The following is a 16,863-nucleotide window of genomic DNA, read 5'->3' as shown; positions in this document are numbered from 1 at the left end:
GGACATGAGCCCCGCCAATCCATTAATTCCTTACCAGTGTGAAACCATAGCCGGTATGTAAATGTAATTTTATTACTTTATATTCAGTCTATGAATGTTACTTACTGCAGGTGATAACCTCACTTTTTACCTCAATTTGAGCGGTTCCTGATCCGTCAGTCGTCTCAGAGCTGCTGAATGTACCACTGATACAAAACCACCATCTTCCTGCTGCTGCTTCATATTTAAAGCTTCACATCGGTAAACTAGCGGGAGGCTTTTATTGTGAAGCGTGTACAGGAAATGCTACGTGTTTGCATTGGAGTAGAACAGGTAATTTCAAACAACCAGATATTTTTGGCTATTCGTTTGGAGAACCGACAGTAACATTACAGTAACTGAAATAAAGCTTGAGGTAACGGCTCACATTCCGCTCACAGCTTATAAGAAGAGCTGTCTTGTATTCGGCCAATATGTTGCGTTTTTAATGTTTATGAACTTGAATCAACCGTTGAAAGGTTTTGGAAGCTATATGCTAACATAAATGGAAAAAAGAGTGGCGGCTCACAAAGCAGATCTGCAAATTACACTATCTAAACCTATCTGTTTAGATATCGCACTCTCCCTCCTTTTCCAGGTAAAGGAGGTTATGATTTGTAGTTTAAAAAAAAAGTGTTTACTGGCTACGATATACTGTATCAGGCGTGTGGTATTTTACTGTACTCGCTCTATATGGATAAAATCAATGTATCTTTAGCCAAAAAGAAGGTTGTTCATATCATATTTTCTTTCAAAGTAGAATAAACTAATTGAAGCGATCTTTCTGCATTCAACACAGATAAACACAAGGAAAGGTACACATTTGTGGACCTGAAGCATGGTTAGCTGCAACAATGCATGGCACTCTTCTCCTTCACAGCAGTAGGGCAGGACCCATTCATTTAATTGTTGTGAATTTGAAAGTTTACTCAATGCATTTATTTATACTATAAAGTATTTTTGATTTGTCCCCCAGCCCATTAACTACAGTTTTTTTTATTTATTATTTTTTGAATTGGTTTGAGTGTGTGAAAGTCATGGCAAGGAATAACATAAAAGCAGGCTTCATGGAAATGTATCTATTGCAGCTCTAAAGGAAATGAAAAGTGCACCAATAATTAATCTCTTAACTTCTCTATAAATTTATTTTAGTTTATTTTTTTATTTCATGTTTTGTAATCATCATGTTGCAATATTTCAGGTCGTGAATGATGATGTTCATTGATGATTCCTGTCTGGCCAAGGCACTATACTCATAAAAGGTATGATCACAACTAGCTACGTAATTACTGCAAATCAGGTTGTCAGCATTTTTATTTTTAGAAACATTTATTAGGTGAGAGCTTCATTCTCTTGCTCTGATTGTGAATAACTTATTTATTTTTAGAGCTATAGTTCTCTTAAGAGAAAGTAATAAATTTCATTACTTAATTTCATTTTCTAATTTCAATTGTTAACATGTTGAATTTCAGATCCTGGCTGTTATAGCCTTTATCTGCTCCCTCCTTCATTGATATAGTGTAGGTGGCACTGCTGAGCTTGCATGTAGTAAGTTAACAGTTATACAGTTAACATTTAGTTTTAAGTTAAGTTTTCTGATTTCCTTTGTTGCTGTTTTTACCAGATTTGAATGTAAGGTTGCAGTTCAAAGACCTCAACAAGGGGCCAGTTACTTTTTCTCACTATAGGTTAAAAAATCCACATTATGGGTGCAGGCACCCATATCCTTGCCCATATATTAGTTGTCCATATACATTTAAAACATGGAATGTACTCAGGTCTTTTCCCTATTCTGGGTCTGTCTTTTTACAAGCTGTCCTCTCTGTTCTACCGTAGCTCTCTATCCTTTCTCTTCCCCTATCCTCTGGTCACCTGTTAACCAATCACTATAGACATATGTTCTTTCACCCATAGAAGCTCAGGCTCTCTTTATAGTACGAGTTTTCTCAGTCCTTTACTAAAAGGTGTTCGCTGGGAACACCTTTTTGAAAAGTCTGATGAGGAAACTTAGGATACTATTTAAGAGGGCCCCTGTGGTAAGATTTTATGAATATTGCTCTTGTTTTCTTCAATGTCGAGATTGTATGTTAACTTTCCAATTTTAATGCTTTGTTATACATAATTATACATAATTAATGGCTTATACTTGTATTTTTGTCTTTCCTAGACTGAATAATTTGAAAACTGCGGATTATCCTTGGTGCCAACAATGCTGCAAAACTGACCATAGAATCGGGCATGCCAAAGTCTGTGGAGGATCTTTCAAATGAGATCAAACGTCAGTTTGATATAGAGGGGGAAATTAGACTCCAGTACATGGACAGTGACTTTGATAAAGAGTTTGTTAACCTTAACCACATTTGTGATATTCAAGACAAAACCACAGTGAAAATCATCCACTTGTCAGATGCTCAGGATCTCAACCAAGGTAACATGAACCAGAGTGGGGATGAAACATCTTTTTCATTTTCTGACACAATATTACTCTCCTCCCCTGATTCAGTAACTGCTTAATCACAGAGGCCAACAGAATTCCTAATACCAAAGTTTCCATATGATGTGGAGATGCAACTTCACAGTGCCAGGCTTTCATATCAAATGGAGTTCTTCTGAAACCTAGTCACAAACTTAATTCAAACATCTTGAAAAGTCTGGCTGAACAAATCATCAAGTTCAGGGCATACCCTTCAAACTTTGATGGAATCTGTTGCTGAAGCTTTAATCAAAGCACACCCATGTTTGAGAGAACAAGGATCTTCCAGTGGTTTCTACAGATGGAAGATAAGCTTTAAGTACAAGATGGCAAACTACAGAACAAAGCTTAGAAAATAGGAGTCGCCATAACTGAGCACTAATTCCCTCAAGCACAAACCTGTAGATAGATGTAAGCCTGCCTATGATGTCAAAAAATCTAGAAAGGCAGAGGTAAATCTTTGTCTTTTCTTTCCTGCTGGAGAGACCCAGGAGAGCCTTGAAGGTGAAAGATTGGCATTGTTTACTGAGGTCAAGAAGAGACATAATGATAAAGTTGTCAAAGAGAAGATGGCGAAGACCTTTGGATACAGGAGGAAGGAGATTGTCAGAGACAAGCCCAAGATCACCGAGTTCAAGATCAGATGGCCAGGACTGTTCACTGTTGCAGATGAACTGCTACTTAAACTGGCTATAATTGATATTTTTGTCATTGGATTCATAAATTTGATAGAATGTGTCACATGATAATGAGAAAGAGTTGTAATAACTTGCAGTATTTCAGGAGCACATGGGAATGCACAGTCTGGTTTTTATACAGTCTTGTGAGCATCTCTGTTCAAGTGTCTCATTACTAGAGGCAGTTACAGAGTTGTACTGAATTTAGAAATATGGCAGAACATAGAAAAACCTTTTATGAGGTCTTACTATGAGGTTGAATGTTTTAGTAAGTACCAATAATATTTTTTGTTAGCAGGTGGAGGCAGAATTTTTGAGGATTACTTGACAAACACTGCCCAGCTTATCAAAGTTTTCAAAGAAGAAATGAGGCTCTGCAGGGAGGAAAATTAGTTTAAAATTGGCCCCAATTGCACAGGTATGTTTTGCTGTCCTTGGGAAGATTAATTGGTCATAGTATACCTGTCTGTCTCTTGAGTTGAGATGTCATCTATTTCACTTGCTTATGAAATGTGAGGTGTAGTGTGTTTGCATGTGTAGTCCTAAAGAATTTCTGTAATTTTTTTTTCCTTAAGAATGAAACTGTTGAAAAGAGGAGGGAGTGCTTCCACAGGGCACTTATGTATCTACCTGCATCCTCTTAAAAAAATACCTGGTTGGTAATTTTAGTTTCTACCTGTATTAAATCAAAACTTGAATAACTGTTCTTCTTACTTTGTTATAATTTGCATGGAATCAGTTTGTTTAAACCAATCAATCAATCAAAGTACTTTAATGATCCCAAACTGGGAAATTGTTACGTTGCAGCAGCAGCATAACTTACAATATGTACAATACGATACAGAAAGTAACAAAAAAGAATGTACAATATTTCAATAAGGGCACAATAAGGGCTGTGAGGGCTGAGAGTGTATTTACAGCTGTGCAGGGTGTTAAAGAGATAAGAAATAAATAGTAAATGAACAACAATAATCAACAACTGTGCAGGGTGTAATGAGGTATATAAATAATAAATAAACAGTTAAGGTGCAGTTTGGTGCTAGGCTATACAATAAATCCTTTGTCAGACAGATTTATTGTATAGGGTGATGGCTTGTGGCAGGAATGATTTCCTGTATCTGTCCCTTCGACAGCGGAGCTGTAGCAGTCTGTTGGAGAAGGAACTCCGCTGTCTGTCCAGTGTTTGGTGGAGAGGGTGGTCAGGGTTATCCATGATGGATAACAGTTTGTTCAGTGTCCTCCTCTCCACCACGGCCTCCACAGTGTCCTGTTTGCAGCCAATAACGGAGCCAGCCTTCCTGATCAGTTTATTGAGTCTGTTGGTGTCGCTGGCTCCGATGCTGCTCCCCCAACAAACCACGGCGAAGAAAAGTACACTGGCAACAACAGACTGGTAGAACATCTCCAACATCTTGCTGCACACGTTGAAGGGTCTCAGCTTCCTCAGGAAGTAGAGTCTGCTCATCCCCTTCTTGTACACAGCGTCGGTGTTGGATTTCCAGTCCAGTCTGCTGTTGATGTTGACGCCCAGGTACTTGTAGTCCTCCACATCCTCCCCCAGAATGCACAATGGCTGTGAAGCCGTCCTCTTTCTCCTGAAGTTGATCACCATCTCTCTGGTCTTGCCGACATTCAGCCTCAGGTGGTTGCGTCCAGCCCACTCCACAAAGTTGTCCACCTGTCTGTACTCTCCTTCCCCTCCCCCACCTATACACCCAACAACAGCTGAGTCATCAGAAAATTTCTGCAGGTGACAAGACTCGGAGTTGTATTGAAAGTCTGTGGTGTATAAGGTGAAGAGGAAAGGAGACAGCACAGTCCCCTGTGGAGCTCCTGTATTGCTAACCACCGCGTCAGACAGGACACTGCCCAGGCGGACAAACTGTGGCCTGCCCGTCAGGTAGTCAGCAATCCAGGAGACAATGGAGGTGTCGACATCCATCCCCCGCAGCTTCTCACTCAGCAGCAGCGGCTGGATGGTGTTAAAAGCACTGGAGAAATCAAAGAATGTGATTCTCACAGTGCTGCCTCCACCATCCAGGTGCATATGAGCTCGTTGCAGCAGGTAGATGACGGCATCATCCACTCCCAAATGGGGCTGGTAGACAAACTGTAGAGGGTCTAGCAGCGCCTTCACCTGCGGCCTCAGGTGGGTCAAGACCAGCCTCTCCAGCACCTTCATCAGATGGTGGTCAGTAGTCATTGAGGTCCGATGGAGTCGACTTCTTTGGGACAGGAACCAGGCAGGACGTCTTCCACAGCACCAGGACTCTCTCCTGACTCAGGCTCAGGTTGTAGAGGTGTTGGAGAACAGAGGACAGCTAGCTGGCGCAGGTCCTCAGGATCCTGGGGCTAATGCCATCAGGTCCTGCAGCCTTCCGCTGGTGTAGTCTCTCCAGCTGTCTCCTAACCTGGCCCGTAGTCACAGTCATGCGGGGGAGGGTGCTGGTGTCTTCAGTGGAGGAGGAGGGGGAGGAGAGGTGCTGCACAGGAGAGCTCACTGGGGGGGAGCGGGGGGAGGAAACCATGTGTTTCATTGGGAACACCTGTGCAGTCTATTGCAGTCCAATACTACAACTCTGCCATACATTCTACTTTTATTGAGCTTATACATTTTCAGTTTTTGCTGACATTATCAGAAAGGCAATAATTTTACTTTATGTTGATTACTGAGTAGGTGGTGGTGGTGTATTGGGGTGCATTAAATTGAAGAGAGTTCCTAATATCCCATTTACATACATGAGGGGGGCAAAGTATTAGGAACACAATGTAAACAAAAATTGAAAATAAAAAGTTTAGTCAAAGTTAAAATCTATGTCAGAGTTGTTGCATTGGCTTGCATTAGATTGCAGTGTTCCTGATAAAGTGCTTGGTGACTGTATATTAATTAATGTAACATTGTATTTCTTAAGTTTGATAGACTCATACAGCACTTCTCTGTCTTGTTATTTTTATACACGTATCTCATTTAATGCTGTTTTAATTAAATTGTTATATAAAGGAAATCTGAATTCTGAAAAATGTGTTTCTTGATTTCATAGTTTGGTTTTGTCCTTTCTGTCTCTCCTATATAAAGGATTCCGATGCTCCAGCTGTTAAGAGGGAACTGGAACAACTTATCTTGCTGCATGCTGCACCTAAATTGTTGACAGCTGAATTGATATTTTGCGGCTGTTTTAGACACAAAACTGCACCAAAAACAACTGAAAGTCAGTTGGATTATCACACCATTTTGCATATACTGACAACATAAAAAACAAACATTACTTTAACAGAATGCTGCAAGTGTGTTTACATGTTGAAGTGTTTTTGTCAATTTAGGTGTGTGGGTTTTGACAATTTTCTGATATTTTATACACCAAGGTACAACATAAAATGTCCTGTTTTGTTCCAGTCAACAGTCCACAATATTCAGTTTACTGTCAAACAGTCTAGAGAAACCAGAAACCATTCACATTTAAGAATTTTAGCATTTTTTTCCTCTTATAAAATAAGTCAAAATGAATGACAGAAAATTAATCACAAACAATTTTGATGTATCAATGGACTAATAGTTGCAATTCTAAGTATATGCGTTACGCTTTCAGTGGCAAAAATGTTACTGTAAATTCATTTGTGTGGAACCTGTTGACGAACTACAATTATGTCAAACATAAATTGGATGAAATTGGATGAAAACCAATAAATTGGATGAAAACCTAATGTTTTAATTAATTGAACTTAATTGTATTATTTTACTACTATAAATAAGATATATGTTGAAACAACAAATATAAGATAGGTAGCCTGTACATATATTCTTTAAGTCCATATAACATAACTGACTTTGGGTAAGCTTAAATATCTGTTGATCAGAATTTATTTTTTTAAGTTGGCTCAATTTACAATCATTATGTTGCTGTAATACAAGTTCATTACATTAGATGTACCTTTAAAATGTTGCTTTTAACTAACCTAATACAATTTAATGGAACCTGTTGACAAAATAAATTTAATTAAAGTCAATGTTTAATTTTTTTGAGTGTAAAATAAGATAAGACACTTTATTGTCATTGTATATTTATTGTCAAACTCTTTACACCATGGCAGTAGCCAGGCAACACAAATCAGTGATTTTGTGTTTTCTCTTAATGCAGGTAAGTTTTATTTCAGTAAATACATCCTCAAAGGTGAGTAAAGTACAGTCCTCAGCACCCTCCAATCTTAAACAAGTGCTTTGAGAAGCCTAAACAAAACCAAGACATTAGTTTTAGATAGATCTAAGATAGATCCAAGATGGCCTGCATCTTACAGAGCATGTGTCTCTCCACAACAGTCCTGAGTCCAGACTCCTGCCAAGCACAGACCCAGCCTTTTTAACCAGCTAGTCAAGTCTCCTTGTGTCTGACAAGCTGCTGCCCCAGCAGATCACAGCATAAAAAAAGACACTTGCCACCACTGACTGATAAAACATATGCAGCATTTCACTGCAAATGTCAAAGGACCTGAGCTTCCTGAGGAAAAAGAGCCCCCTCTGCCCCTTTTGGTAGATGGCATCCATGTTCAGAGACCAGTCATTTACTGTACAGGTGCACACCTAGGTATTATAAGTGTACAACACCTCAATGTCCTTCCCTCAAATGTTGAGTGGCTGAAGGTTGGGCCTAGACTTGCAAAAGTCTATGACCATCTCCTTGGTCTTGGAGGTGTTCAGAAGGAGGCAGTTCTTGTCACTCCGTTCACTGAAGGCCATCGTCAGATCCCTGTACTCCCTTCCTACCCATTCCTGATACATGCCACAATGGCTGTGTCATGTGAGTATTCTGGATATGGCAAGATATACAGGGTGAACAGGAGTGGAGCCAGAACAGTTTCCTGTGGAGCCCCAGGGCTGCTCACCACTGCCCCTGAGACACAGTTACTGTGATAATCTGGTCAGTAATCTGGTCAGGTAATGTTTCATTACATTATCATTACCATGTTTAGATTGTAAATGCATCATTTTTGATTTATTTTTTGCCCATTTTCTCCCAGTTGGCTGGCCAGTTACACCCTGTGCTATTACAATTGCCCATGTACTGCTGACCTTTAACTCTTGGACCAGGCAGTGGGGCTTATGCTTGTAACACTGGCACTATGTGTGGTTGCTGTATGACTAGCAAAAACCCCTGGGGAGTCCCACCCAAGATACATTTTTTGATAAAGCTTAACATGATAAAAGGAAAAAACAAATAGTTAGGATTTATTTGGGTTGTTTACTAAATACAGTGACTAAACCACTATGGGTGTATATTTTTCACTTCTTTTACTTCTACTTTTTTTACTTTGAAATTCTATAGAGGAATGACCGTGCATCTATCACCTGAAGCCACTGAGTCATGCAGCAAGACATGCAGCCATTATGATGTGTCTGCATGAGAAGGGTTAGAGAAGGGCATTGGCATTACAAGGGGGAAGTGCCTCTGTGACAGCTGTGACTGTGACTTAAGCAGAAACAACATGTCGCAAGAAAGAAAGTTTGGTTTACCTGAACAGGCATTTTTCCACATTAAGTTTCACTGTTGTTCAGTCAATGCAGCACAACCAATGTTTCATGCATACTGGGAGTATTAGTGTACAATATTATGTCATCTAAGTAACACTGTACACCCTACAAACCTGACAGAATCTGTGGCATCATCTGAGGCAAAACCAAAAGTGGTGAACCAAAAGAGTCCATACAACTAGGTTGCAGTGGTACTTGGTGCTATGCATTTTGTAGGTCAGTGGTGGAGAACATCTGTGCTCCTGTAGCTCATGAAAAACTTCTTCAAAATGTGGCAGTGGATAACTGTCAACAACACAGTCTTGCCCACATAGATTTGGGCATATCCTGTGCATATTCTGAGCTTTCACTTCACCACGAGTATTGGTAATAGGAAATAAATATTGGATCCATTTTTCACAAGCCACAGATCTTCCAAACATTCTGACATCAAGATGTAATTTTTCAGACTGACAGATCAGGAAAAAATTAACTTTATTTGAAACCTGTCTCTGTCTCAGCAACACACTCTACTAAGATCTCACAACACAGATCTCTTCTCTCTCTCACTTCTGGTCTGGTTTTACTACTGCAGTGTTACAGATGTCGCTTTCCAAAAGCAGAAGTTTAGAGGGACTTATACGTGAAACCATTAATTAAAAGATAAAGCTTTGATTAAACTTTTTTTGCTTAATAATACTAATAATACTATGACAGTTACTACCATTTGACTGTTCTTGTAGGGAAAACAGAGAGTGTTATTAGACTGAAGTAATAGTGTACTGGGTTGATCACATATTAAGCTTGCAAACAAAAACAAGCGGCACAATCAGGCAAAAATTCACACTGTATTCATACTGTAATTCATACAGGAAGTGTATACCATTTCATACGATTGACGCTTATGCATCATCTTCTGTATAAAGTATCTTTGACTTACTTAAGTTAAGTGGGGCAGAATAATCCCCATGGGCACAGTCAGAGTTGGCTCTACCATCATCCCTGAGTTAGCAATAATTGTTAGTGTTAAATAAATTGTAACTGTTGCCATTATATTTTGTATTATTTACATAATTTGTTTGTTCTTTTGTAAGACTAATTTTATATATTTGTTATTTCTACATTGTTTTATTCAGAGTAAAACTCTTTTAAGACTGTTACACAGACTTTAGTATGAAGACCTACAATAAGAACACCAAAAATTATTCCCTCCTTTGTGGCATGCAGCCAGTTAGGTATTTTTCTTTGCTTTATTTTACTTTGGTAAAATGCCATATTACATGCCATGCATGCTAATGTTTGTATCAAGATAATATGCTTGTTCTATGTTCAGTTTTCATGGTAGATTGGTGAGAAGATACCAAATACACCAGTTACAAGAAAACCACTTGTGTTTGCCTGTGCTTCGGGGAATTACATAAATAAATAGAAAGTGTTGTAAAATGGAAACCAAGTGTGTTGGATAAAATAAAATAATTGTTTTTACTTTAATGTATGGATATTGTGGATGTTATGGTGTATCCAGGGACTGAAGAAGTTGAGTAATCTATCTGTTGTTTACTTCACAGGACATTCATTATAAGAGTTGTTGTATATTTTGGGCTTGCATGACTCCTGTAGTAGGAGCACACCCAGCTCATTATGTTGTTGATAGCTGTGGTGCGGTCTGAAAAATAAATGGTTAACGTGTGTGTGCCTAAAAAAAAAAAAGAAAAAACAACAAACACACACACACACACACACACACACACACACACACACAGAGTGAAGCAGAGAAGCAAGAGAGATGCCTTTTATTTAGATGGGCTCTTAGTGACATCTGCTGGTTGACAGAAACACATACAGGTCATTATGTGCATTCAATTTGCAATATAATTTGCTTTATAGATGGAAACTAAATTTATTTGTGGAGAGAGCAAGGGAGAGAGTAATTTTTCATTTCACCTCTTGTAAACTGTATGCATCCTTCATACTGATGAATGTAAATCTTCCAAAACCCCCAACAATAAAAAAATTGTATAAAACAATATTATAATAAAATATTAATATTATCAATAATATTATCAATAATAACATTTTTTATTTAATTGTTGTAGTTGAGAGAAACAATGCTGAGAATTATGTGAGGTTACCAAATTCTATGTACCGTTATTAACCAAAATGAACCACCAGCTATCACCACAATATGTAACTCTTTTTTCTCAGGTAGTGAAATGCACCTTAAACTGATGTTGCTACTGTGGTAAGAACCTAAGGAATAGATTGTTCATTAACCATTCAACACAGGCAGTAAGTTACACAGGTTATAGACTTCCAAGAAACAATGTCATGCGTGGTGTATGTAACATTTGTAATCAAAGTACAGTAAACACTTTTTAACAGAGCTGTTCTTTTCACACAGCTCCACCCCTCTTACATGTATACATAAAGAAATATTATTACTGTCCTTAAATAAAGAACATAAAGAACTCTTATTACTCTCCTTATATAAAGAATATAAAGAATTCTTGTTACTGTCTTTATATAAAGAACATAACTTTATTATGTTCTTTATGGTTATCTTATTAGGGTTTTTTATGTTTCAGATTCTCAAGTTACAGCAGATTCTCAAGCTACAGTAGGCACATAGCTTTTTTCATTGAGACATACTTACAACAAGCAAATGTTGTTTCTGAGCAAACATTGACAGGATTTCAAATTACACTGTGCTAGCCTTCACATTCTTGTATTTATCTGTACTTTGTGAAGCAGAAAAAAAAGATGGAAAGATATTGTTCTTTTAACTTAATACTGGGGTTACAATGAGTTTAATTAAACCACAGTAACCCAAAAGAAACACTGCCGATGTTGTAAGGTAGAATTAGACAAACTTAATTCACGTCAGCTTTTTAGCGCTTCTGAACAGTAGATTTCTTTCTGAAACCCTCTGCAAAGTAAGCACAATGTATCATAATGAAGTGATACTAGGTCAAAATAAACATATGCAGTGTTTCGAGCCAGTCCTGACAGAATGTCAAGTAAAAACACATTTTCCCTCAAGTTCTTTGAGTTTTTAGTGTTTGGCATAAAGAAAATGGTTTGTAAAACTTTCTGGGATGCAAACAGTTTATAATGAGTTTCTCTGAGCGAACATGTCTCACATTACCATATATAGTCATTTTAAGAAATCATTTACAAGCATTTCAATAAAACCATATACTTTCGTCACATTCTTCTAGTTTTCAACAAGGTGTTGACAGCTTTTCGATAGAAGTACAGCTTACCATAATACTGAACACAGAATGAATACAGTTATACATCTGTGTTTCTGTGACAATATGAAGTAAAATATTAGGCTAATGTGGTTGTCAGTGCTCTGTTTACCTAAGCACTCTGTAGGAGCTATTTGTGAAGTTAGTCTTAGTTGTAAGTTTAATTTGCTAATTATGAGTAATCTTGTATGATTAACTTAAGTGTTTGTTTTATTTAGATTAGATTTTTTGCTTATATTATTTGTTAGTTATTTGTTTAGGATATGTAGATTTGCATGGTTCGTATTTTGGTTTATTTATTTTTTGGTAAATGGATCACACTGCACTTGAGGTTATTTGGGGAGGGAGGCACCTTGAGTACCAGCATGCACCTGGGTGGGCCTATGGTTTTTTACCAGACAAAGGAGGCAGCAGGAGCCATGATTTCCTTTGTTCTTTTGTTTGTTTTATTATTTTGAAATTAATCATCACAAAACGCAAGGATTGAGTTTGGACATTCATCTTCTTTTGCCTGCGTTAAACCACATTCCTATGGTGCATCAGTGGCCTTTTGATTTTGGTTGGTTTAAAGATTAATTTGGTTTTTTTTATGGACAAATGGCCACTACAACAAGTAAAAAACCCGCCCTTGAACTCAAAGGAAGGATCCTTTATCATTGGACAGATTGGATCTTTTTGGATTAAGGACTGATGATCAGAATGGATTGTTTTGTTCAACACCTTTTGTAACATCATCGGCATCAGCGGGACAATGCCTGCGGCTCAGATGAACAAAAGTGCTCAGCCGTCTCACAAGAAACCGGTATGTAATACTGCTGCTGTATTGGACAACAGTCAAGCGAGTGGAGTTTGAAAATCAGTATTTCATATTAAATCGGAAAAGTTTGAACGGCGCTGAATTGCCGTACGTCAGCATTACGAACACTTTACGCATAGCTATCAGCGGTCTCCATTCATAAAATTGCTCAACCTCAGTGTGTGGTGTTGTGTGGGATGAATTGGATCTGATCAGCCAATAATTAAATTGTTTTTGTTATTTTTTATCTGCACGTTTTGTCCAATGTGGATGTTGATTGATGCACAACAAGCAGTTTTGGAAGAATCAATAAAATGTCTGACGATACGCCGAAAGAGGCCGAAATGTTGCCAACTAAAAGGACTATTAAGCTCACTTCTAAAGGATTGTGCTTCTACATAGAAATGAACCAGGAAAAGAGGAGTGTAAAATTCAAACAAGCAAAGATGTCTGTGGAAAAGATCACTGTGTTAATGGAATCAAAAGAAAATGTCAACTCAGTGAACTTGGAGCTTGCAAATGTTATCCAGTGTTGTCAAGACGCAAAAGTGCTGCATGAATCTTTAATAAACTCACCTTTGCCACAAGATGAAATTAAAAGACAATGTGAATACTTCGAGGCAAAGATGATAAAGTTGAATAATTTCATTGAAACGGTAAAACACTGGCTTTCCGAACTGGGTCATCCATATGTGAATCAAAATGTTGAATATCCTGATGATCAAGGTGTCACTGATGAAATAAATCCTGACGACAGCACTTCCAATGTGTCAAGTGTAAAGGCAAACTCTGTAAAACCACACTCCCAGTTATCACGAACCTCCTCGACCGCATCAGCGCGTGTTAAAGCCCAGGCCGAAAAGGCAGCGCTGATGCAGCGTGTTGCTGCGCTAAAAAGGAAACATTTAATCGAAGCTAAAGAGGAAAAACTAAGGAGAGAAAAGGAACAACTGGAACTTGAAACTGAACTGGCTGCAACAAGTGCAAAACTTAATGTTCTGGAGATTAATTCATCTACGTGTGGCTCAAAACGTTCAGACGGGACGAACTCTTATTTTGAAAGGAACATTTCTCAAGGAGCAAATGTGTTGAATCTTGATGCTGACATGTTTGTACCAGTAACCTTGGACAAAAAGGTGAATGTTACTGATGTGCCTGTCATATCTCAACCACCAGTTGTTAGGCCTAAACAAAGCCAAGAAACACAAAGGGATGAGATGTTTTTGGATGTTGGTGAATCAGTTCAATTTGCATCGGCTACTGATCAAAATCAAGCAGGACTGGTACATCCTCAATATCATGCTCTGACAAATGGTTCTCAAGATGAAATTGTAAACATTATGCAGAGACAAAATGACATCGCTGCTCTACTGGTTCAACAAAATTTAAGTTCTGTCCTTCCATCAAGAAATATCCCTGTGTTTGATGGAGACCCTCTTCACTATAGGTCTTTCATCAGAGCTTTTGAAAATGGAGTGGAGGAGAAAACATCTAGCTGGAGTGATCGTTTACATTTTCTTGAACAATACACCAGGGGTGAACCAAGGAACTTAGTGCAAAGTTGTCAACACTTGCCTTCAGAGATGGGGTACAACAAGGCCAAAATTCTTCTAGCGGAGCATTTTGGAAATGAATACAAAATTGCAAGTGCTTATATGGAAAAGATTCTTAACTGGACACCTGTTAAAAGTGAGGATGTTAAAGCATTACAGTCATTCTCTCTATTTCTGCGAGGATGTTCAAATTTAACAGAGCAAATGACACAAATGAAAGAGCTGGACTTGCCCTTTAACATGAGAAGCATCATCATGAAACTTCCTTACAAGCTAAGGGAAAGATGGAGGAATGTTGCTTGCGATCTACTTGAGAAAAATGGTCGGAGAGCACTGTTTGTTGATCTTGTTAGTTTTATTGAAAAGCAAGTCAAAATTGCCTCAGATCCGCTTTTTGGCAACATTCAAGACTCACCACCCATTAGATCCAAGTCCTCCAAGACCAGCCATTTCATACAAAAGAAGAAGGAAAGCAGTTTTGCTACTAATGTCACCACGATAAAGGAAGGAGACATGACTCAGTGTACAGGAAATAAAATTAAGCTCTCCTCAATTCAAAGTTGTCTGTTTTGTTTTCAAGGTAATCACTTACTGGATAACTGCTCTCAGTTCAGAATGAAATTACATCGGGATAAGATTAATTTCATCAAGGAAAAGGGAATATGTTTTGGCTGCCTGAAAGTAGGCCACATGAGCAAAGACTGTAGGAGTCGTTTGGATTGCAACGTGTGTAACCAAAAGCACCCAGGAATCCTTCATATTGAGCGGCAGGATAAAGGCACATCCTCCAAACAATCACAACAGACTGTGAGCTCTCCAAGTGTTTCAGCTGTAATGACACAGACCTGTGGTCATATTGGGGCCGGTGCTGAAGATGATTCTATCTTTTCTGTTGTTGCAGTTAAAGTTAGGAGCCACGAGAGTAACGAAGCTGTACAGACATATGCTTTTTTGGATCCCGGAAGCTCAGGAACGTTTTGCACAGAGAGCCTGGCAAGAAAATTAAATGTGAGTGGCAAAAAGACAAGTTTTTTGATGAGAACAATGGGGCAAAAGAAAATTGTAAATGCTCATATTCCTGTCAGGTCTTGAGGTGTCTGGTGTGGACATGAACGATTTCATCCAGTTACCTAATGTTTTAACACAGAGATCCATGCCTGTCTCCTCACTCAATGTCCCTCAACAAGAGGATCTTGTTCAGTGGTCTTATCTGAAGGATGTAAAGCTCCATGATATTGATGCAGGTGTAGACCTCCTAATTGGAACTGATGCCCCCAAAGTAATGGAGCCTTGGGAGATAATAAACAGCCAGGATGAAGGACCCTATGCAGTAAGAACCAGGGTCGGTTGGATCATTAATGGTCCACTTCGTGGCATAAGCGGTAGGAGTAAGAGTGGCTGTCCTGCTGTAACAGCCAACTGAATCTCCATTGAACATCTTCAAGACATGTTGGTTCAACAATATAACCACGATTTTAATGAGAGATCAGTTGAGGAGCAGATTGAAATGTCCAGAGAAGATGTCAAGTTCATGAATGTTGTAAGTAGCACAGCAGAAATAATTGAAGGTCATTATTGTATTGACTTACCTTTCCGACAGGAGGATTGTGTCCTGCCAAACAATCGCTGTGTTGCAGAACAGCGCCTCCAAGGCCTGAAAAGAAAATTTGACAGGAACAACATATTTAAGGAAGAATATACTGCATTCTTAAACGACATGATTGCTCAAGGATATGCTGAAGTGGTGCCTGCTGATCAACTAAAACAAAGTGATGGAAAAGTGTGGTATATTCCCCATCATGGGGTTTATCATCCCAGAAAAGGCAAGCTGAGAGTTGTGTTTGATTGTGGAGCAACATATAAAGGGACATCATTGAACTGCCAGCTTTTGCAGGGACCTGATCTGACCAACACTCTCATTGGAGTCCTCACTCGATTCAGAAAAGAACCTGTTGCAATAATGGCAGACATCAAAGCCATGTTTCATCAAGTACGTGTCACAGATAAACACATCGACTTTCTCCGTTTCCTCTGGTGGCCAGATGGTGATACTGCGCAGCCTCCACAGGAACATCGCATGAGAGTTCATCTGTTTGGTGCTGTATCCTCACCAAGTTGTGCAAATTATGCTCTGAGGAGAACAGCAGAAGACAATGCACAGCATTTTCCACTCGAAGTGATCAATACAGTGAAACATAACTTTTATGTGGATGACTGCCTGAAAGCCATGGCTTCAGAGGAAGAAGCTGTACAAATGATCAGGAATTTGACTGCTCTCTGTGAAAAAGGAGGATTTACTCTTTCAAAATGGATCAGCAACAGCCGTACTGTGCTTCTGTCAGTCATGGAGGAAAGGAGAGCAAATAAAATGATGGAGATGGATTTGGATTCAGATCACTTTCCAACAGAGCGAGCACTTGGGCTACAATGGTGCATTGGGACTGATATGTTTCAGTTCAAGACTTTAGTTCGAGAACAAGCACATACCAGGAGAGGCATTCTTTCTGTGGTCAGCCCTCTTTATGACCCTTTGGGATTTTTGGCCCCATTCAGTATGCCAGCTAAATTATTGCTGCAGGAGCTATGTAGGAG

The sequence above is a fragment of the Trachinotus anak genome, unplaced genomic scaffold (genome assembly GCF_046630095.1).
Source record: "Trachinotus anak isolate AG129_WGS33_773 ecotype Australia unplaced genomic scaffold, CSIRO_AGI_Tana_v1 ptg000010l, whole genome shotgun sequence".
Taxonomy (NCBI): Eukaryota; Metazoa; Chordata; class Actinopteri; order Carangiformes; family Carangidae; genus Trachinotus; species Trachinotus anak.
Note: the sequence above shows the minus strand (reverse complement) of the source record.